Below are 23,907 nucleotides of genomic sequence, written 5' to 3' on the forward strand. Positions count from 1 at the left end.
CTTGATCTTCATCAACGTTTTGTTCATAGACAATGATTATTTTCTTCTATGAAGGAAAATGAACAATAATCAAAACATACTCAAGCACTTAAGCACAGTTTACAGACAAGAAATCTTCATGTGCATGGAATACACCAATTAAAGGTAAATATGGGATGATATCTCAGTTTAGCGACATCAATTAATAACTCAAATAGGGAGTTCTCTGAACCTCAGCTGGTTCTGCGAGATGCCGTATAAAAAGAAAAATGAAATTCAATTAAAATAACTTGATTGTTAGAATTCCATTTATGCTCTTATTGTCCACTTTCAAAGTTTGCATGAAATAACCTTTTTTTACCCTCTAAGAGATGGGGTCTCGATCTGTCTCCCAGGCTCAAGTGCAGTGGCTCAATCATAGCTCACTGCAGCGTCAGACTCCCGGGTTCAAGCAATCCTCCCACCTCAACCTCCTGAGTAGCTGGGACTACAGATGCATACCACCATGCTCAGCTAATTTTTTTAAATTTTTTCGAGAATCAGAATCTCACTATGTGGCCTAGGCTGATCTCAAACTCCTGGCCTCAAGCGATCTTTCCACCTCGGTCTCCCAGAGTGCTGAGATTACAGGTGTGAGCAACCACACCTGGCCAAAATAATCTTTACTATTCTACTCAACTCCTTATAAACTCCTTCAAGGAAGCTTTCTATTCGCCACAGGGCCTAGCACGAATCATTGCAAATAGTATAAAATGAATAAATTTGATAAACACATCAACTAATATCAGTGCAATCAGGAAATTCTTTTGGCAGTAGCAATTTTATAAGGTAACAAAGGAACATGCATTCACTTACACTAACAACTTACCATGGCACTAAAGTAGACCTCCATTTCACCAATGTGCTAGCAGTTGTATCTTTTACATATGTCAGAGACTCCAGTGTCTAGCCAGAATATATTTATAACATTCCTAGGAATTATTTGATAAGTTGTAAGACATAGAGCTGATTTCAACACTAGTTGGGTCATAATTATACATACATGGTCTGGCAGAGAATTTTAAGTGCCCCCCAGTCTCCATGGCCCTCTTCTTCCTGAGAAGCAGGAACCCCATGTTTTAGTTGGGATCATTGATTCTCCAGCCTTTGCAGAAGGTAAAGTTGGGCATGTGACTAAGTTTCAGTCAGTGAAGCAAAAATGTTGTGTGTAACTTCTAGAAAATGTCTTTACTAGGAAGGCAAGCCCATCTCCTTCCACCTTCTTGCCATGCGAAGAAGGTTTAGGGGCTGGAACTAGTGGGATGGGACCATGAAGTCATCTTGAAAATGAAAGCCACACACGGTAAAGCAACAGTGTGGAAGGCACGAGGATTGTGGACACCTTGCTGCCACCAAAGTCCAAAAGGCCCTGGACTTCTTTTATATGAGATATCAAAAAATCTCATTGAACTTACTTCAACTCCTATGAGGGGGAGGGGGTTCCTTATATTCCTTATTAACGTCAGGGTGAGTTGCTTGGATTAAGCTTGTCTGGGAAGTAAGATAAGCCTATCCCAAGCAACTCACCCTGACATTAATAGCCGTACAGGTATAGTCTTTTTTTTCTTTCTTAAAATTTGTGTGGGTACATAGTGTATGTGGGGTACATGAGGTATTTTGATACAGGCATGCAATGTGTAATTATCACATCAAGATAAATGGGGTATCCATCACCTCTAGCATTTATCATTTCTTTGTGTCAGAAACATTCCAATTATGCTCTTCTGGTTATTTTTACATGTAAAATATTGTTGACTGTAATTACCCTGTGGTGCTATCAAATACTAGTTCTTCTAGTATTTATTCTAACTATATTTTTGTACCTATCGACCATCCCCACTACCATTCCCAGCGTCTGGTAACCATCATTCTACTATCTCCATGAGTTCGATTATTTTAATTTTCAGTTCCCACAAATGAATTAGAAGAGAAGTTTGACTTTCTGTGCCTGGTCTATTTCATTTAACATAATATTCTCCAGTTCCAACCCTGTTATTGCAAATGACTATTCTTTTTTATGGTTGAATAGTACTCCATTGTGTATATGTACCACATTCTTAAAATCCATTCATCTGTTTATGGACACTCAGGTTGAGGTTGCTTCCAAATCTTGGTTACCGTAAATAGTGCTGCAACAAACATGGGAGTGCTGCTATCTCTTCAACATACTGATCTTAATTTCTTTGGGTAAATACCCAGTAGTAGGATTGCTGGATCAGATGGGTAGTTCTAGATTTAGCTTTTTTGAGGAACCTCCATACTCTTCTCTATAACGGCTGTGCTAATTTAATTCCCACCAACAGTATATGACTTCCCTTTTCTCCACATCCTCACCAGCATTCATCATTGCCTGTTTTTTGGATAAAAGCCATTTTTATTGGCATGAGATAATATCTAATTGTAGTTTTGATATGCATTTCTCTGATGATCAGTGATATTGAGAGCCTTTTCAGATAACCTGTTTGCCATTTGTATATCTTCTTTTGAGAAATGTCCATTCAAATTTATTGCCCATTTTTAAATTGGATTACTAGATTTTTTCCTATTGAGTTGTTTAAGCTCTTTATATATTCTGGTTATGAATCCCTTGTCAGATGGATAGTTTGCAAATATTTTCTCTCATTCTGTGGGTTGTCTCTCAACCCTGTTGGTTGTTTCCTTTGCTGTGCAGAAGCTCTTAAACTTGATGTGATCCCATTTGTCCATTTTTTACTTTGGTTGTAGGATATTACCCAAAAAAATCTTTGCCCCAACCAATGTCCTGGAGAATTTCCCCAATGTTTTCTTTTAGTAGTTTCATCGTTTGAGGTCTTAGATTTAAGTCTTTAATCCATTTTGATTTGACTTTTGAATATGGTAAGAGATAGGGGTCTAGTTTCATTCTTTCTTCAGCATATAGATATCCAGTTTTCCCAGCACAATATATTGAAGAGACTCTCCTTTCCCCCAATGTATGTTCTTGGCACCTTTGTTGAAAATGAGCTCACTGTAGGTGTATGGATTTATTTCTGGGTTTTACATTCTATTCCATTGGTCTACGTATCTGTTTACATATGTAAACATGGTCTATGTACCATGCTGTTTAGTCACGTAGCTCTGTAGTATAGAGCTATAGTAATGTAATTCCTCCAGTTTTGTTCTTTTGCTAAGGAAAGTTTTGACTATTCTTAGTCTTTTGTGGTTCCGTATACATTTTTGGATTATTTTTTCTATTTCTGTGAAGAATGTCATTGGTATTTGTATTTTTATATGGATTGCACTGAATCTGTAGATTGTTTTCGGTAGTATGGGCATTTTAACAATATTAATTCTTCCAGTCCATGAACACGAAATATCTCCATTTCTGTGTATGTTCTCTTCAGTTTCTTGCAAAAATGTTTATAATTTTCATTGTGGAGATCTTTCACATCCTTGGTTAAGTTTATTCCTAGGTATTTTATTTTATTGCTAACTATTGTAAATATATTTTCTTGACTTCTTTTTTAGATTGTTTGCTGTTAGCATACAGAAATGCTTCTGACTTTTGTATGTTGATTTTGTATCCTGCAACTTTATCAAATTTGTTTATCAGCTTTAATAGTTTTTTGGTGGGATCTTCAGGGTGCATCAATATTAATCAAGGATATTGGTCTGTAGGTTTTCTCTCTCTTTCTTTCTTTCTTTCTTTCTTTCTTTCTTTCTTTCTTTCTTTCTTTCTTTCTTTCTTTCTTTCTCTTCTCCTCCTCCTCCTCCTTATTCTCATTCTTCTTCTTTTTTTACATGTCTTTGTCTGGTTTTGGTATCTGGTTTTGGTATACACCCCTTATAGAATGAATTTGAAAGTAGTCCCTCCTCCTCTATTTTTCAGAATAGTTTGAGTAGGATTAGTATTAATTCATCTTTAAATGTTTAGTAGAATTCAGCAGCGAAGCCATCAGATCCCGAGCTTTCCTTTCCTGTGAGACTTTTTATTACAGCTTCGATCTCATTACTTGTTATTGGTCTGTTTGTGTTTTGGATTTCTTCATGGTTCAATCTTGGTTGCTTGTATGTGTCCAGGAACTTACCCATTTCTTCTAGGTTTTCCAATTTTTTGTCATATAGGTGCTCATCGTAGTCTCTAATAATCCCTTGAATTTTTGCAGTATCAGTTGTAACATCTCCTTTTTCATCTCTGATTTTGAGTCTTCTCTTTTTTTCTTAGTTAATCTGGCTAAAATTTGTTTGTTGATTTTGTTTCTCTTTTCAAAAAACCAACTTTTTGTTGCATTGATCTTTTATATAGTTTTTGTTTCAATTTCATTTATTTCTGCTCTGATCTTTATTCCTTTCTACTGCTAATTTTGGATTTGGTTTGCTCTTGCTTTTCTAGTTCTTTAAGATGCATCATTAGGTTATTTATTTGAAAATTTTCTATGTTTTTATATAGGCACTTGTTGCTAGAAACCTTCCTCTCAATATTGCTTTCACTGTATCCCAAAGGTTTTGGTATGTTGTGTTTCCATTTTCATTTGTTTCATTAAATTTTTTTATTTCTTTGTTAATTTCTTCATTGACTCGCTGGTCATTGAGGCTCATATTCCAGATATTTGTACAATTTCCAAAGTTCCTCTTGTTATTGATTTCTAGTTTTACTCCATTGTGGTCAGAGAAAACATGCGATATTATTTCAACATATTTTGAATTTTTAAAGACTTTATTTGTGGCATAATATATTGCCTATCCTTGAGAATGAGCCAAGTGCTGAGGAAAAGAATATGTATTCTGTAGCCATGAGTTGAAATGTTCTACAAATATCTATTAAGTCCATTTGGTCTATAGTGCAGGTTAAATCCAATGTTTCTTTGTTGATTTTCTGTCTGGATGATCTGTCCAATGCTGAAAGTGGGATGCTGAAGTCTTTAGCTATTATTATGTTGGGGTATATCTCTCTCTTTAGCTTTAATAATATTTGCTTTATATATCTGGATGCTCCAGGGTTGGGTGAATATATATTTACAGTTGTTATATTCTCTTGCTGAATTGACCCTTTTATCATTATACAATGACCTTGTCTCTTTTTATAGTTCTTGTCTTGAAATTGATTTTGTCTGATATAAGTATAATTGCTCTTGTTCTTTTTTGGTTTTTGTTTGCATGGAATATTTTTCCATACCTTTATTTTCAGTCTATTTGTGTCTTCATATGTGAAGTGTGTTTCTTGTATACAACAGATCATTAGGTCTTGTTTTTTATCCATTCAACCACATAGATCTTTTGATTGGAAAATTTAGTCCATTTACTATTAGTGTTGTTATCGATAAGTAAGGACTTAATCCTACCATTTTGTTAATTGTTTTCTGGTTGTTTTGTGGTCTTCTCTTCCTTTCTTCTTTCCTTCCTGCTTTCCTTTTAGTGAAGGTAATTTCGTATCAATTTAGGCAGTAAAAGATAATTCAAGTCCATACAGTCTAGCCCCAGGGAGAAATAATTTCTAGTGTGCTTTTATGGCATATACTGTAAACTGACTCAGTGCAATGTTAAGCAAACTTCCATGTCAAAACTCACCTCCCTTTTATGAGAGGCCACATTTCTTCTGATACTGGGTGAGATAGGCAGCCTCTAGAAATTCCTGTAGGTAGCCCCAGGCTGCCCTGCATCCCTGCCCATTTTCCAAGTGGGATGATGAAGGAAAGACACTGAACAAAATCACTCCAATCTGCAGGTCCTGCACAGGAACAGCTCCTTTCTCTGGAGTCTTCACCAGGGACTTATCCCCTACCCTTTCCAGCAACCCTCATCACCACAGGTTGCCTGAAAGGGAATAAATAAATAAATACTTCATACCTGAATTATCAAATGATCACAAGGACCAGGCAGAAATCTTTTGCTGAGATTGAGTGAGAAAAAAAAACTGACAATGAATCCCAACATTCCTTAGACCCTCTTATACCTTGTACATTCTCAGAGCATCCAGGTTCATGCCCTTCAGAAAACAGGACGGAGCTACCTGGAATCACTGGCCAAATATTTTTGTCCAGAACACTTTAGGACCCATTTACGCACAGCAACAAAGTTCCTAGTTTTTTCTTTAAAAAAAAAAAAAAAAAACTCCACTCTGAACAGTTTTTTTTTCATTTGTCAGGCCATTCAGACCAACAACTGACACATACAAAATATGTTTAGAATATTGTGTAGTTGTCAGGGTGCTTGAAACCATACCCCAGCCCCTGACCTCCTTCCCAAGTCCTATGGAAATAAGAACGTTCTAACCAATTAGACAAACTTTACTCTTAGACAGTGTCTGTCTGACTAATTACCTTCTTCAAACAATTCTCCTCATCTTCCTTGACGTCGCATCACTTTGGTACTTCTATTTGCTTTCCTTGACAAATCCCCAACTGTTCGATCCAAGAGCTACCTACTTTTCCCCCATCTCCTTCCTCTGAGCATCCCTGGGACGTCTATATAAAATGTGGTTGTATGATGCAGATTGTGTCAAAGAAATCAGAAGATCTTACTTGTATTGGGCATTTACTAGCTGCACATAGCACATTTTATGTACATTTTCACTTTGTTTTAGAGATAAGGTCTTTGTCTGTCACCCAGGCTGAAGTACAGTGGCACAATCGCAGCTCACTGTAACCTCAAATTCCTGGGCTCAAGTGATTTTCCCACCTCAGCCTCCTAAGTAGGTGGGATTACAGGTGCATGCCACCATTCCCAGCTAATTTTGTTAAATATTTTGTAGAGTTGGGAGTCTTGCTACATTGCCCAGGCTGGCTTTGAACTCTTGGCCTCAAGGGATCCCCTTGCCTCAGCTTCCCACAATGCTGGAATGACAGGTGCCACTATCCCCAGCCACACTTTCTCATTTCATTCTCCCAGTCGATCAGAGTGATTTGTAGTGATATTCCCATTTTAAAGATGAGAAAACTGAGGCTTTGAGTAGATAAGAAACTTCACCAGGATCATAGCATATACTAGAATTGGCACTTAAAACCAGGCTTATTTTATTTCAAAGCTAAGTAACTAGCACACTTCCTACAACACCATTAGAGATTATATTTGATAGTTATTATTTTTTATTAATTAATATTTGATAGTTATCTAAAAATACAATACAATTTATCTTACTCTGGATCCTTGGAATTAGGACAGTGAAGGAAGCATTTTGTCTAACTTGGAAAAGATAAAGAAGTTGTTTTTTTGTTGTTCTTGTTTTTTGGTTTATTTCATTCTAAATTTCCTTCAAAAAGTAGCACACCAATTTTTATGACCAAGCCAAGAAATAAACATTGAAATCCTAATTTCATTTTTTTAGAAATTAAGAGTTTCATTAAAGCCAAAACAGAGCTTAAGAACAGAGTCCAAAGTTTAGCTAGCTTGCATTTTAGGTAGAAACAATACAACCAAAAAAAATTTAAGTAAGAATATGGATAATTTGAGGAAACATTTTATATGTGACACAAATAAAGTTTTGCAACAGGAAGTCCCCATTTTGAATTTATGATGTCAGCATTGCCCTAACCACATCAGTTTGAACTCATACTTCACTTTCTGGAGCAGCCCATTTTCTCTAACACCAACACTTAAGAGAAAGAAAAGAAACGCTTGCTTTCTAATATGTGCCTTCTTTGTTTAAAAGGAATGAAAGGAGGAGGGTAACCTAGGTGAACATTTCTAAGATGCCTATTATGTAGAAAATAGGCCAAAACTGTCAAGAAACTGATTTATATAAAACTGGGAGGTCTGCAGGCAGGAATGACTGCAGATATTCTCAGCAGTTGAAGTCACCGGTTTATCTTTTTTCAATAAATTTTGAATCTTCAGCTTTCAGCACTGTTGCCAAATTCCATGAGAATATACTCAAAGATATGTCACTGGGAGCAAAGGGCTTGGTTGTTTGAAAGCAATCTCCCCGATCTCCTGCCCTGTAACCCCCAAGGCCTTCAACAAACACATGAAATACATCATGTCCATTTCCGCATGTGGTATGGAATGCATACTGTCATCACACTGTTGTGTCTGCTGCAAACATTTGTGTTCTGGAAAAGTAACGACTTGCAGCCGCCTCAGAGGCACGGGAGACCCATGGTCTGTAGTCTCTTCCCATGAGTGTTATTATCACCTCCTTTTCCTCCCACCTTGAGAAGTGGTAGGATTGCAGAAAGCCCTCAAGTGAACAGATCTCTACTGTACCAGGGATGCAACCGGAAAACGCATCTCCAAGCTGCTACAGTTCATATCATGAAAGCACGAGAGTGCTTCGGCACAATTGCCCTTATTCAGGAGGTGATTAGCCAGGCGAGAGCTAGTTTAATCCCAGTGTCAGCATGAGTAAGAAGGGTAATGAAGTTCTGATAGATAAACACTACATCGAACGCAGCCAAGCGTCGGTGGATGAATACAGCTACGTCACGGCATGTCGTTCCCCTCCAGTGTGCGAGATCACTGCCCCCACCATTTGGTGTGTTCCTGTGGGAAAAAGCAGCCCTGAGTCTCCATAATTTGATCATTTGACAGCCTCTGTTTTCTGCTGTTTACATCACCGGTACCACATCATGAGCCTCAAAGAAAATGCCTAGAGATGATTCAAGCTCATGTCATTATGATATTTCTTAAAGCTTTATTAAAAGAATGAATGACATATTGCTGAAGTTTGGAAATTCGGTTGGGTTCCACGCTTTTTCTCCCATTCACGTTTGCAGTTGATGTGTGTGTGTGTGTGTGTGTGTGTGTGTTAATGTATCTTAAAAGACATAAAACAAAGTAACTTAAATATTGTTGATATGATATATAACCTAATAATTGTGTCTAGATTAAAATGACAAGCATGATATTGCCACTTGTCAAATAAAAACAAAGAAAAAACAAATAAATGTGGACTTTCTTTACATTATTATTTTGTATTTGTAGAAATCTACCTGATAAGTAGTTCAAAAAATCTCTCATTAAACAATTTTAAAGGAGAATAGTTGGTGAAGAATGACTCATTTCACATCTGTTTGGCAGGTAAAAAAAAATATTCACAGATGTTATAAGAATTTTCCTTCTAACTATTACACCTATAGTTGGTCTGATGGGATTAATGCCCGGCACCACAGAGTCACCAAATAACTGATGGCTGAAGTGAAGGGAACACGAGGACAGGCATCCAGACCATATGTGCACTAAGCCTTCTCTATCTTCTGAGGCCACAATTTCTAGAAGATACCAGACAGGAAGAGATGGGAAAATAGATGGAGAAAGTTAAGGAGAGGTATCAAGATTAAAAACAGAACTGAAATAGTACAGCTATCTTTGAAAATGACCAGAAACCTAAACGCATAAAACCTTTTCAAGCTTGCAACTGAAATGGAAAAAAAGAAAAAAGCATAGTGATGAATGAAAGCATGCCAGCTCTTACCTAAGCCTGTCCTGGGTGTCCTCCTGAGAGATCACTGCAAGTCCCCGTGCTGAGAAAAGTCCCATCTGGACACTTTGGACATGTTCCTCCTGACCTCATGCTCTTTCACTGAGCTCATTCTGGATGGCTTCGCGGAGGCACAACTCATGTTTGATGTGCTGCTTTTAATTTCTGCCCTTGTTTTATGACTTCTTATTGTATAATCTCCAGAGCAGCTTCATCCCAGACTTCCCTGAAAGACTATTTCCAGGGCACTCTGATTTTGCCATTCTGATTGTTCATCAATAGACACAGCAGAAGTCACTTATTTTGAGGACTTTTGCCATGTAATATCCCTCTTGCCATGTCATATGTCCTCCTGAGGACACAGCCAGCCTCCCTTGCTGTTGGGTGCACCTGCATGCCTGAGTTCTAGCCAAAAGAATGTGGGCAGAACTATGCCTGCCATTTTCGGGCTGGCCCATTAAACTCTCCTGCAGTGCGGGGATGAGTTTTGCTTTGGGTATGTTGAGTTTGATGTGCCAGTGATACACCCAACTGTGTGCGTTTGGAGCTCATGAGAGAAGTCTGAACTTGAGATAGAATCATCGATAGAGATGTGTTTGCCCAGAGAGACTGGAGAATAAGAAAACAACCGAGGATGGATCCATGAAGACCACTGGCACTTCACAAGCAGGACTGCATCGGGAAGCGAGAGACATATCAAAGAAAGAAGAGAAATAGGAAAACAGACTGACATTTTCACAAAAATTAAGGAGGACAGAGTTTCCAAGAGGCAATAACCAATAGTGACAGCTGTCACTACAAGTTCTATAAGGTGAGGAATGAAAAACATTCCTGCCAGGGCTACCGACACCATCTGCCAACTTCTAGTCAGGAGCCGAGAGTATGGGGGTGTAGAACACAGTTTTCAAGAGCCTGAGAATCAAATGAAATGGAGGAAGTGTCGACAGGACGTGTAGACTTCTAATGTTTTTGAGGGAAAGGAAGACCTTGCAAAGACAGAAGGAACACAGCAACAGAGAAAGATGTTTCCATGGGAAAACAAAGTAAACTAGAATTAGATCTACATTACCGTTCTGATGCAGGACAGGCAAGCCCCCAAAATTGAGGCTTAGCCCAGAAAGGTTCTTGGCATTGCCCAGGAAAGAATTCAAAGGCAAGCCAGTGGCGCTAACCAGCAACTTTTATTGAAGCGTCAGTGTACAGCAGCACTAAGCGTACCTTTCAAGCAGTGTGCACAGAATAGCCGCACAGAGGCAGCGCTCCACTCATATTTATACCCACTTTTAACTATATGCAAATTGAGGGGTGGCTTATGCAGAAATTTATAGGATGAGGGTGGTAACTTCCAGGTAACCAGGTGGTTGCCATGGAAATGGGTGGTAAGGTTCAGGAGTTGCCATGGCAGTACTAAATTGACATGGCTCAGTGGTGGACATGTCTTAAGGAAAGCTGTTTTGGCTGGCACCTGTTTTAGCTAGTCCTCAATCTGGTCAGGTGTCCAAGCCCCATCTCCACAGTCATGTCTTGCCTCCTACCATAATCCCATCTTTGTATGTAGGAAAAGGGGTGGATAAAGTGAGAGAGAACACACAAAACTCAAAAACAAAATTCAAAAAGTAATATGCAAAACTGCTAGAGGTGATTATCTTTTGGTGGTAGGTTTACATGTGGGTTTTATTTTTCTTCTTTGGTTGTAAAAAATTTGTAAATGTCTGTGTTTCCAAAACTTCTATACTGAACATTGTATTGTATTTGTAAGATGAGAGGGGGCTGTTTTTGTTTTTGTTTTTGAGATGGAGTTTCGCTCTTGTTGCCCAGGCTGGAGTGCAGTGGCACGATCTCAGCTCACCTCAACATCTACCTCCCAGGTTCAAGGGATTCTCCTGCCTCAGCCTCCTGAGTAGCTGGGATTACAGGCATGAACCACCATGCCCAGCTAATTTTTGTGTTTTTAGCAGAGACGGGGTTTCTCCGTGTTGGTCAGGCTGGTCTCCAGCTCCCGACCTCAGATGAGCTGCCCGCCTTGGCCCCCCAAAATGCTGGGATTACAGGTGTGAGCCACTGCACCCAGCCTTTTTTTGTTGTTGTTGTTTCTTAATGGGTTCACTTAAGCTTGCTTATAAGCAAGAGAGAAAAGAGCTGGTGGCAAGGCAAAGGGGAAGGAGCAGCTTGTGGGCCAAGTTCTCAGAGAGATGGGAGCACAGGAAAGGTTAGTGGAGAACATTCTCATCTAATACTTTATTTTCCCTGTTAAGTTGGAGATAAGGATGCCTGCTGAGGAAGAAGTGGGGAGGCATGGTGTGAGGGGGTCAGAGTTGGGGCATTAAGAAACACACTGAAGCACACGGTCAGCACTCCACACCCCCACCCTGACCACCACCACCACTGCCAGGAACCAGGGCTCTCCTCCCAGCACCTTCCCATCTAGAGTGTACCTTGTTTCCTCAGTCTGGATGGCCTCTTGGGGCAGAGTCCATTGTTCAGAATCTGTCCTCCTTCTTCCTCCTATGAAATTAATTTTCTTGGCCAAGCATGGTGGTTCATGCCTATAATCCCAGCATTTTTAAAGGCCTATGCAGGAGGATAACTTGAAGTTAAGAGTATAAGACCAACTTGGCAAAAAACTGGCAAGACCAGCCTGGGCAAAAGAAGAAGAAGAAGGAGAAGGAGAAGGAGGAGGAGAAGGAGGAGAAGAAGAAGGAGGAGGAGGAGGAGGAGGAAGAGGAGGAGGAAGAGGAAAGTACAACTATGAGCTGGGCTGGGCATGGTAGCAAGTGTCTGTAATCCCAGCTACTTGGGAGGCTGAGGCAGGAGAATCCCTTGAACCTGGGAAGTGGAGGTTGCAGTGAGCCAAAATCGTGCCGCTGCACTCTAGCCTGGGAGACAGAGTGAGACTCCATCTCAAAAAGAAAGAAAGAAAGAAAAAGAAAGAAGGAAGGAAGGAAGGAAGGAAAGAAAGGAGGGAAGGAAGGAAGGAAGGAAGGAAGGCAGGCTGGGCACAGTGGTGCATGCCTGTAATTCCAGTTACTCATGAGGCTGATACAGGAAGACTGCATAAGCCCAAGGGTTTCAGGCCGCAGTGATCTGTGATGGTGCCATCGCACACCAACCTGGGTGACAGAGCAAGACCCAGTTGCAAAAAATAAAATAAATGTAATTTAGATTTACATTTAAAATTAATTTTCTGAAGAAGAAAAAAAGAATAATTGTCCTGTTTATCCCTATGTGACCCCACTCCATCATTACCTGGCCCTGTCATAGAAAATACTCCATGAATTAACTCACCACGTGTGGCTGACTGTGAGAATTAATTATTTCTTCCTTCTGATGAAAAGTTGCATTTTAATAAAAGACTTGTAGAACCATGTGCTTTAATCAGGAGGTGAACATTTCCAGCCCTGTGATGCTTCGGACAAGCAATGGAATGGGAGGAATTGTTGCAGTTTTCTTTAAGCCCACCAGCTATGGAAGGGTCCAGCTGGCCTCCATATGAGGCCACCACACTAAGGTAGATTCTAAATGCTCATCTGTTATAGACAAACTTAATCTAACAGAAAGATAAACAATGGCATAAGAAAAGAAGATGGTATTCATCAAAAACATCTTTCAAGACCAGGGAAAAATACGAGCCTTTTAAGAAACGCAAAGACTGAGAGAGTTTATAGCAGCAGAGCTTCACTAAAGGAAATTCTTAAGGATGTACTTCAGGAAAAAGGGATATTATCCCAGATGGAAAGAATGAGATACAAAAAGAAATGAAAGCAAAAAAAGGGGAAATATGTGGATAAATCCAGAAAAACATTGACATATAAAATAAAAAAAGGATGAGATAATATGAATAATAATAACGATGTTCTTTGGGAGTCATAAGAAACAAAACAATTAAAATAAACAAGAGCACAATCTTAGATGGAAGTAATGGACACAAGCACATTAAGAACTTCACATATTTGCTGAGAGGGTTTAGATGTTGATGAATTTTCTTCTTGCATGATTTAACTACGCATGTTAAATTCCACGGTGGTCATGGAAAGACTAGAAGTGAAGTGCATAACTTTAAACTAATACAGAAAAAGATGAGGAAAACCAGCCAATCGGCCCAAAAGAAGATAAGAAAGAGGAGAGAAAGGAATGTGGAAATGGTAAGACAAGTGGAAATCACAACGTAATCAATACTATGGGGTCTGGAAACCCAGACATATCAGTAATTTCCATAAATGTATACAAATTCAATTATCCAATTAAAAGACAATAATTAATAGACATTTTTGAAGATACACATAAAAAATATATGAAAACAGAAACATTAAAAGGAAAAGGATAAACATACATGTGCAGGTTAATAGTAGTCAAAAGAAAACCATGTAGTTATAGTACTTTAGGGAAAAAAAGGACTTTAAAGTAAAAAGCATTGACAAAGGTAAAGAGAATCACTACTGATGACAAAAGGTTTAATTTGCCAGCAAGTTTAAATAATTGTAAACTATTATACACCTAATCACAAAGCCTCAAAATAGAAAAACATGTAAAAAATACATAAATCTACCACGATGGTAACAGATTTTCATGTACTACTCTCAAAAGTTGAGTGCCCAAGCATTCAAAAAGATCATTAAAGACAGAGACAATTTGAAAAGAAAATAATTAGAATGCTTGACCTAACGGGCACATAAACCCAATCGCTACTCAGAATACACATTAAAAACAGACTGTAAGCTGGGCCATAAAGCAAGTTTCAACACATTTAAAATAATTGGTATCACACAGAACACATTTTATAATATTATTCATATAAGTCAATAACAAAAATAACTAAAATCACCATATGTTGAAAGACAACGGTAATTTTAGTTAAATCACTACAAAATTTTTTCTGAAATTATGAAACACTTCCAAATAATGTATAAATTGGAAAATTCAAATTGAGAATTGAAAATATTTTAACAGAATAATGATGAGAAGACTATGTATCAAAACATTCCGGATGCAGATAAAGTAGAACTTAGATGGAAATTCATGGCCTTAAACAGTTAGATTAGTAAAGAAGACACGCTGAAAATGCACTGTGTAAGCACACATCTCCAGAAGTTAGAAAAAGAACTGCAAAATAAACTTCAATTCAGTGGAAAAGGGAAACTGCAATGAAGCAGGATATTTCCCTGATCCGTTCATGGGCAGGAACTGGAGTACGTGAGCAGTGCTGGACTCTGCCAGCTGCTCAGTTCCAGCAGGGGCAGACTCCACCCATTCGAACCTGCTGCATTCCACCCCTTGCTGGGGAGGACATGCAGGTGAGTGAGTGCCAGAGCTGCGGCAAGTGCTTTTGGGCACCAGTAGGAGTGAACTCCGTACTGGCCACACAGCAGTGTCTGCGCAGAGGGGTGCCCATGACCCCTGAAGCCCCAGAAAAAAACCACAGTGCTCTTTTTTGTTTTTTTTATTATCTGTTTCTTTGTTTGTTTGTTGTGAGACGGAGTCTCACTCTGTCACCCTGGAGTGCAGTGGCACAATCTCGGCTCACTGCAACCTCTGCCTCCGAGGTTCAAGCAATTCTCCTGCCTCAGCCTCCTGAGTAGCTGGGATTACAGGCACATGCCACCACACCTGGCTAATTTTTGTGTTTTTAGTAGAGACAGGGTTTCACCGTGTTGGTCAGGCTGGTCTCGAACTCCTGACCTTGTGATCTTCCCACCTCAGCCTCCCAAAGTGCTGGGATTACAGGCATGAGCCACCATGCCCGGCCTACAGTGCTCTTTTAACTCAGTCGTCCATGGATGGCTTAAGTGTTAACAGCTCAGTGGACCATCTGCCTTTCGCATGAGGCAGCTGCCTTCCACCAGTGAGGGGGAAAGGTCAGTGTGTCGGCCTTTTGCACCTGCACTCATGGCACCTGAGTTCTTGTCCAGCGTCCAAGAGGAATGAGGTCACATGAACAAGTTGAAGATAGTAAATGTGGGAGATTTTACTGCCGATGAAAGTGGCTCCCAGCAGGAAAGGGAGCTGAAAAAGGAACAGAGTGGTAAGGTAATCTTCCCCTGAAGTCCAGCTGTCCCCGACTAGACTCCCCTCTGAAGCTACACCATCAAGTTGTCCCTCTGAAGTCAAGCCGCTTCTCTCTAACATCCAACCATGTTATTAGATGTCTGGATGCTTCTCTTCTGCCTGCTGGCTGAGCCTGGAGTTTTAATGGGCACAGGAAGAGGAGCAGGGCAGGCCATGGGTGGTTTTGGAAAAGGCAACATTTGAGCAGGAAAACGGGATGTAAGGTCTCACTTTGGGCCATGGTATCAGGCTTTTTGGCTTGTGGGTGGGACCCTCACCGGGGCCCCGCCCTCTTCTGCCCAGAATTTCCCTGCTTGCTGTCCCTATCAGTAAGATACGAAGAAAAAATAACAAAACTAAAAAGAAGCATACAGTAGAAAGGGACAAAGACTAATAAAATGGCAAACTTGTAAATATGACTGATAAAGAGAAAAAGAAAAATTACAAACACAATTAGGGGCATAGCTTGTAGTGTGGCCAATATTTAAAAAACACAAGAGAATATTAGGAACAGCTTTGTACAAATAAAAACATAGAAGATTGGTCAAATTCCTAGAGAAAAAATAACTTACCAAAGCTGAGTTAAGAAGAAATGGAAAACCTTAATAATCCAATGACCATTAAAGAAATTGAATCAATAGTTCATTCAAGGCACAGATAGTTATATTTTTGTACAAACTATACCAGAGTACAGAAAATGAGGAAATGCCTCCCAACCCATTGTGTGAAGTCAGTATAACACAGGTAGGTAAAAAGCAGAGGAAGAATAGAGCAAGAGTGAGGATAACAGCATATTGTATGGTTAGGAATGAGGAGTCTGATTATTTGGAGTTTTTTGCTATTGAGTGGTATGAGTTATGTCTATATTTTGTATATTAACCCTTAATCAGATACATGTTCTGAAAATATTTTCTCCAACCCTGTAGGTTTCCTGTAGGTTTCCTTTTCAGTCTGTTGATTTTTTTTTTCCTTTGCTGTACAGAGCTTTCTAGTTTTTTGCAACCTCACTTGTCTATTTTTGCTTTTGCAGCCCGTGCTTTGGGAGTCATGACCAAGAAACTATTGCAAAATCCAATGTCAAGAAACTTTTTCCCTATGATTTTTCTTTTAGTTTTAAAATCCATTTTGAGCTGATTTTTGTATATCATGTGAAATAAAGGTCCAAGTTTCATTCTTCTGCATATGGATATCCAACTTTCCCACCAACATTTATTGAAGAGACTATCCTTTCCCTATGTGGAGTTCTTGGCACCCTTGTAAAAAATCAGTTAACAGCAAATGTGTGGCGAGGACATGGAGAAAAAGAAACCCTTGTGCACCATTGATGGGACTGTAAATTGATACGGCCATGACGGAAAACAGCATTGGGATCCCTCAAAAAATTAAAAATAGGACTATGAAATGATCCAGCAATCCCTCTGACAAAGGAAGTAAGTCTGGATCTCAAAAAGATAGCTGCCCTCCTGTGTTCACTGCAACACTATTCAAATAGCCAAGATGTGGAAACAATCTAAATGTCTGTCAACTGATGAATGGATAAAGAAAATGTCACACATACTCATATGCACACATACGCACATGCACGCACGCACACACACAGAAAGGAATATTATTCAGCCTTTAAAAAGAAGATCCTGCCATTTGCAATGACATGGATGAACCTGGAGAACATTTACATCAAGTGAAATAAGCCAGACACAGAAAGACGAATACTGCATGATCTCACTTACATATGGAATCTAAAACAGTCAAAATCAGAGAAGCAGAGAGTAGAATGGTGGTTTCCCAAGGCTGGGAATTGGGAGAAATGGGGAGATATTGGTCAAAGAGTACAAAGGTTCAGTATGCAGCATGAATGAGTTCTGGAGGTCCAATGTGCCAATTGGTGACTACAGTTGACAATACTGTATTATACACTTGAAACTTGCTAAGAGGGTAGATCTTAAGTGCTTTCACTTGGAAAGCAAAAACAAAAAGAAAGAGGTTAGGCATACTGATGCCTATAATCCTAGCACTCTGGGAGGCCAAGTGAGGAGAATCACTTGAGCCCAAAAGTTCGAGACCAGCCTGGGAAACATAGCAAGACCCCATGTCTACAAAAAAAATTTAAAAATTACCCAGGCATGGTTGCTTGTGCCTATAGTCCCAGCCACTTGGGAGTATAGGTGAAGAGAGATCCTCCCTGAGGTGGGAGGGTCACCTAACCCTGGAAATTCAAGGCTGCAGTGAGATGTGATCACGCCATTGCACTCTACCTTGGACAATAGAGCAAGATCTTGTCTCTTAAAATAATAATAAAATTAAAAATAAAAAAATAAAGAAAATTGCAATGATGGTTTGGATGGCTAATTAGCTTGCTTGTGCTGATTGATTTACGACATGTAAAATATGTCTTTAGGAACAACATACATCATAGATTTTTTTAAAGGAAGAAATGAGCTGTCAAAAGAACTTAGGAAAATAAATATTCAATAATATATAGCCATTATTAGTAGTACTAGTAGTTATTAATATCAAAACCTGACAAGAACTGTATGAGAAAGAGAAATTACAGGTCAATGTCAATCATGAAAATTGATGAAAATAATCCAAACAAAATATTATCAAAAGGAAAACAGGTGTGTAAAAATAATAATATCATAATATAATTGGGCTTATTCTAAAAATTCAAGATTGATTTATCATTAGTACATCAATCAATGCAACTCTCCACATTAACAACTTAAAAGGAAAAAATTATACATTTATCTTAATAACAATACAAAAACCTTCTGACAATAATCAATATCCTTTCATGATTTGAAAAAGCTCTCAGCAAACTTGGAACACAGCACGTCCTTCTTCTTATAAAAAGTGCCTAAAACGAAATCAATGATAACCTAATTTTTGATGATGAAACACTGGAATTTATTTAAGGTCAAAATTGAAGTCCTAGGCTGGGCGTGGTGGCTCATGCCTGTAATACCAGCACTTTGGGAGGCCAAGGTAGGCAGATGCCCTGAAGTCAGGAGTTTGAGACCAACCTGGCCGACATGGCAAAACCCCCTCTATACTAAAAATACAAAACTTAGCCTGGCATGATGGTGGGTGCCTGTAATCCCAGTTACTCAGGAGGCTGAGGCAGGAGAATCACTTGAACCCAGGAGGCAAATATTTCACTGAGCCGAGATCACACCACTGCACTCCAGCCTGAGCGATAGAGACTCCGTCTCAAAAAAAAAAAAAAAAAAAAAAAGTCCTAAGTCTTAGATCTACTGGGCAAAACAGTCCCTCTGAAAAACTGACCACCGATTCCCCCATATTGCAGTTAACGCTCAGGCCTGGGCCAAGCTTTCTTCCCCCCTGGTGGGTAGGCAGGTGTGGAACCAGACTCCAGAACAGTGGGAGAAGACTGGAAGGTATAAAACCCAGGTGTGGGTGGAACAGGAGCTTCTTAGAGGACCTTGACAGTCTCTTTCCCCTGCCCCACAGGCAGGATTAGCTACAGCTGGGGCCTTCTGGGGACACGAAGACCTGGCAAGCTTCTGCTTGTTCTCTGCCGCCCTCTCATTTCCAGTATCCCATTGTGAGTGTTTGCCTTAATGTAAGAAAGCACATCGCCAGGACCTAACAGTACTTTATTTACACTGTTGCTAAGATGAAAAACGGCTTAGTCTTTGTTGAAAGGAAACTTGCATATTTACAGCTAATGAAGTAAACAGAATCTTGGCGGACTGGCTCATCCACTGAAGGAAGGTCCCGAGGAAGATCAAACTTGTCGGTATCCTGTTCTCTCTCACGAGTCAAGAGGATTTTGTTTTTCTCTATTGTATTTTCCTGTCTTGTTAAATTATTCTCCTATAAGATATTGTGTTTACCCATCTGAAATATAAACTACTTATATTTGGTTTCTGTTGTTGTTTGGATTTTTTTTTTTTTTGGTGTTTTGTTTTATTTTTGGAGACAGAGTCACACTCTGTTGCCCAGGCTGGATAACAATGGCATGATCATAGCTCATTGCAGCCTCTAACACCCCAGCTCAAGAGATCCTCCCACCTCAGCCTCCCGAGTAGATGGGACAGCAGGCACGTGCCACTCTGCCTGGCTAATCTTATTTCAATTTTTTTGTAGCAACGGGATCTCACTATATGGCTCAAGCTAGTCTCAAACTCCTGCCTTGACCCCACAAAGCAGTGGGATGACAGGTATGAGCCACCATGCCTGGCCCAAACTATTTATATTTGAATGGATATTCAGGCTGGAGAAGCTTATTTGAAATAATTCTCTGAAGTCAAAAACAGAGTAAGAAATAGAGGTAGCTTATAAACCGAGCTTGTTGAACAATCTCAAAGAGTATTTGAAACTGCCGCCTGACCCCTGCGTTCCCCAGCGGTGATTCAGTAAGAGCACTTCCGAAATTGTCAAGCCGTAGAGTTGAACACAAATCCCTGCAATTCCAGGGGTGAGTACATAGTTGGAGGGCTCCTCCGTTCCACATACATTATCTCTGAAACATGTTTTCCCTCTGCCTACGGCCCCTCTGCTCTTTAGTGTCACATTTGGGATTCAGTCATGCTCAGGATATGAGTCTTGCCACATCACAAGACCATCCAGCTGTCAGAAACTCAAAGATCTCTCCCTGCTTTTATTCCAAGGCAATACCTGCTCCTCTTTCTCCAAAATAAACAGTTTCTTACCTCAAACTTTTTCCTCCCACTTGTTCTTGCCACAGTAGATATTAACAGTCTATCCAATCTAGAGTCTTAATCATTAGCTACCCAAAAATAAGTTGCCTTATCCTCAAGGGCACAGAGGATTTAATTTCTTAAATTCTCCATGAGGCATAGAGAAATACTTTGCATTCCATCCTTCTAGTACATCAAAGAATGAACAAAAAAGCAAAACTGTTTTATTTCCTATTAAAACAGTCTGAGCATTCATTTGCTATCACATAATGGGCATGAACAGTCACTTAAATCCACGGTGTGGGGGCCATGGGGCAACCACTGGCTCTGCAGTCCATGATGGAGTGACTTGAGCCAGGGTACAATGACCACATGCCGGAGGCATGCACACCTCCATCGTGGGACTGGCACTGGAAGGAAAGCAGGGAGACGCAGGCAGGCAAAGGGGAGATTTTTATGAAGAGCACACTAAACAGAGTTCTGTAAAACTTTTTCACTTAAAAATGCCTTCTTAACATTTTCTCATCATTAAATAAGCTTCAACATTACTTTTTTTTTTTTTTTTTTTTTTTGAGACAGAGTTTTGCTCTGTCACCCAGGCTGGGGTGCAATGACATTATCTTGGCTCACTGCAACCTCCACCTCCTGGGTTCCAGCGATTCTCATGCCTCAGTCTCCCGAGTAGCTGGGACTATAGGCGCGCACCACCACATCCACTAATTTTTGTATTTTTAATGGAGGTGGAGTTTCACCATTTTCCTAAGCTGGTCTTGAACTCCTGGCCTCAAGTGATCCACCCACCTTGGCCTCCCAAAGTGCTGGGGTTCAGGCATAAGCCACCATGCCCAGTCTGTTTAATTATAAGTGTGCAGAACTTCATTTTTCATCCAAAAAGTTCCATATTATAAGACATGTTCATTTTTGTTTATTTGTTTCTGGCTGTTATATGTGATGCCTCAGTGATCATCCTTGTAAACAAATATAGCTTGCACCATGATTATTTCGTTTGAACGCAGTCCTAGAAGTAAAATTGCTAGGCCAAAGGATGTAAGCTTTTTCAAGAAAAGCTTCTAAATGTTACCAAAATGCCCTTCAAAGAGTTTGTGCCAATGTGCATTCTCTCTCTCAATACAGAGTGCTGGACAGTAACTCTCGAAAGGCAATGTCTTTTTGCTCATGAACTCCGTCCTCAGACTAATGGGATTTTCTTTGCAAACATCCTTAAGTCAGCTTTAACACAACTTTTCATGCTTTCAAATGCTAGTGGTTTCTTCTTTTCAACATTAAAATACTCTGCTTATGCAAATTGTGGATTTTATAAATGCTAATAAACTGATATGTATTATGAAATTTTTATTCAAATGAGTAAGAGCTAACCTGTGTCAAATACTTTGTACCAGGCTTTTTATTTATTTATTTATTTTTTTCCAGACAGAGTCTCACTCTGTTGCCCAGACAGGAGTGCAGTGGCATGATCTCGGCTCACTGCAAGCTCTGCCTCCCGGGTTCCTGCCATTCTCCTGCCTCAGCCTCCCAAGTAGCTGGGCCTACAGGTGCCTGCCACCACACCCGGCTAATATTTTGTATTTTTAGTAGAGATGGGGTTTCACCGTGTTATCCAGGATGGTCTCGATCTCCTGACCTCATGATCCGCCTGTTTTGGCCTCCCAAAGTGGTGGGATTACAGACATGGGCCACCGTGCCTGGCTGTACAAGGCCTTATTCTAAACACTATGTATGAACATATATAAATGTTCACAACTTAGTGAAGTAGGTTCTGTTATTTTTTACAGAGGAATCAGAGACACAAAGGGATTAAATGGCTGAGCTGAGATTAAAAGGCAGGCATTCTGGTTCCATAATCCATCCGTAGTGAGTCTAATCACTAACAGTATTATACTATGTCTCTGACACCAAAATTAGCTATAAATTGGCCTCTCAGAAATAACACAAATAACCTTTTTGACTGCTTGTTTTCTAGACATCCCAGGTACAAAAATGTATCCAAAAGTGAAGTATAAATATGCCGTTTAGATTCCCAGCCCAAAAAGCTCTTTCGGCCAATGAACTCACAGCCTAACATCAGTCCAGATTTAAGTTCATTGCTCTATCTTAAACTTTGATTTTAATATGTGCTGTGTCTGGGATGGCTGTAAATCTTAAGAACCACATGAAATCTTGCCCCTTCCCCCAAGTGTACTAATAATTTCTAGTGTGGCTAATATATATTGGATAAGTTAAGGAAATTTGCTCTGGAGTATGATTGGCCCAGTCCCTATTATATCCATAGAGGGTCTTTCTCTGCGTAACTGAGACAAGACAGTATCTGGAAAAGGCAGAGGGTCCTTCTCTATGGTATTGATTCCAGAGGAAGTATAAATAATCACCATCCAATAAAGGCACGTCGATCAGGACCCAGCAGGTTTCGAGGGTCTGGCAGGCAGTAGGGACTCACCTTGGGAGGCCTTGTAATAGCAGACTTGGAGACTACTTGAAGAAATAAACAAGCTTCACAATAAGCACCACATAACCTTAAAGGAATGCTCTAAGCCCTGGAAAGACAAAAGTCCTGTACCCAGAAGAATCACGTGCCACTAAAAGTAAGTAGCATTGGCTACTCAGTCTTGATGCTGGTGCACAAACTGCTGCCAGGGACTGTTGGCCTTCCCAGGAGGTCAACAAACCATGTCCCAAAAGCAGCAAAAAAAGCTCAGTCTTGGGGCAGCCTCTGTCCCCACTTCCATCGTTATCATCGCTGGCCCTGCATAGGTACTATAACCAGAAGGGAGAAGGGCAAGTGCTCCATGGCAATTCCACATAAGTGGTCAGAAAAGAAACAAGACCCTGAGCACCATCTGATAGAGTGGGGCTCCTGAAATTGTGGACAGGACTTGAATGACAGTGACAAAGTGATTTGTACTTGATATTATCCAGGAACAAAGACTTTACACCGTATGTTCCATGTCATGCCAGTTGTTCAGGTATCCTAACAGTTAGAACCCTTTTTCACTCCCAGAGTTTCTCAGTTTGGCTGATAAATTATGCGATCAGACTTCCCACTCCAGTCAAGATGGAGCAGCTCAATTTCTTACTAGTCTTTCCTCTTACAACTTAAAAACCCTGGACGTAATACAACAAACATAGGAAAATTGAAAGATGGAAAGAATGAGAGCCTTCTAGGGACATCAAGACTTGAGGAACAATACAGAGGTGAATTCCTGGGTTTTCTTTTATCCTCTCATATATCCTAGATTGGACACTAGAGAAGCCTGCAACCCGGAACTGCCAATAGGTACAGGTAAAGAAACCCATCCCTATAACCAAAGGATCAAAAAAAGGGCACAAGAAGAACCTTTTTGATAATGCTTACCCACCCAAAACACCAAAGGAAAAGCTGTCCATACCCGCCACCACCAGCTGTCAATGGGGCTAAGCAGAGAGCTGAATATCCACCCACATGTGGTGGCAACAAGCTGGGGATGTAAGTGGGCCTTCTGCTTTTGCAGGAATGATGTCAGCCGGGCCTATCAGAGAACTAAACTTCCACTACTACACAACAGCAGGGAGGCCAAGTGAGACAGTGCGAGGGACTCTTCATCAACATTTCCTTTCCCCTGTGCCCATGCCAATTGGCACTCTGCAATGCAACTCTTGCACAAACCAGCAGAGTTCATGCAGACCCAGAGAGTTAAAGGGATCTCAACAAGACTACTGTCACTTCAGATGCCAGCTGCACCTCAGGGGTCCCCAGGTCAATCACACTTACGATCAAGTGTCTACAAATTCTAGAGGTCCCACAATCCTCTGATG

The sequence above is a fragment of the Colobus angolensis genome, unplaced genomic scaffold, assembly GCF_000951035.1.
Source record: "Colobus angolensis palliatus isolate OR3802 unplaced genomic scaffold, Cang.pa_1.0 Scaffold35, whole genome shotgun sequence".
Classification (NCBI taxonomy): domain Eukaryota; kingdom Metazoa; phylum Chordata; class Mammalia; order Primates; family Cercopithecidae; genus Colobus; species Colobus angolensis.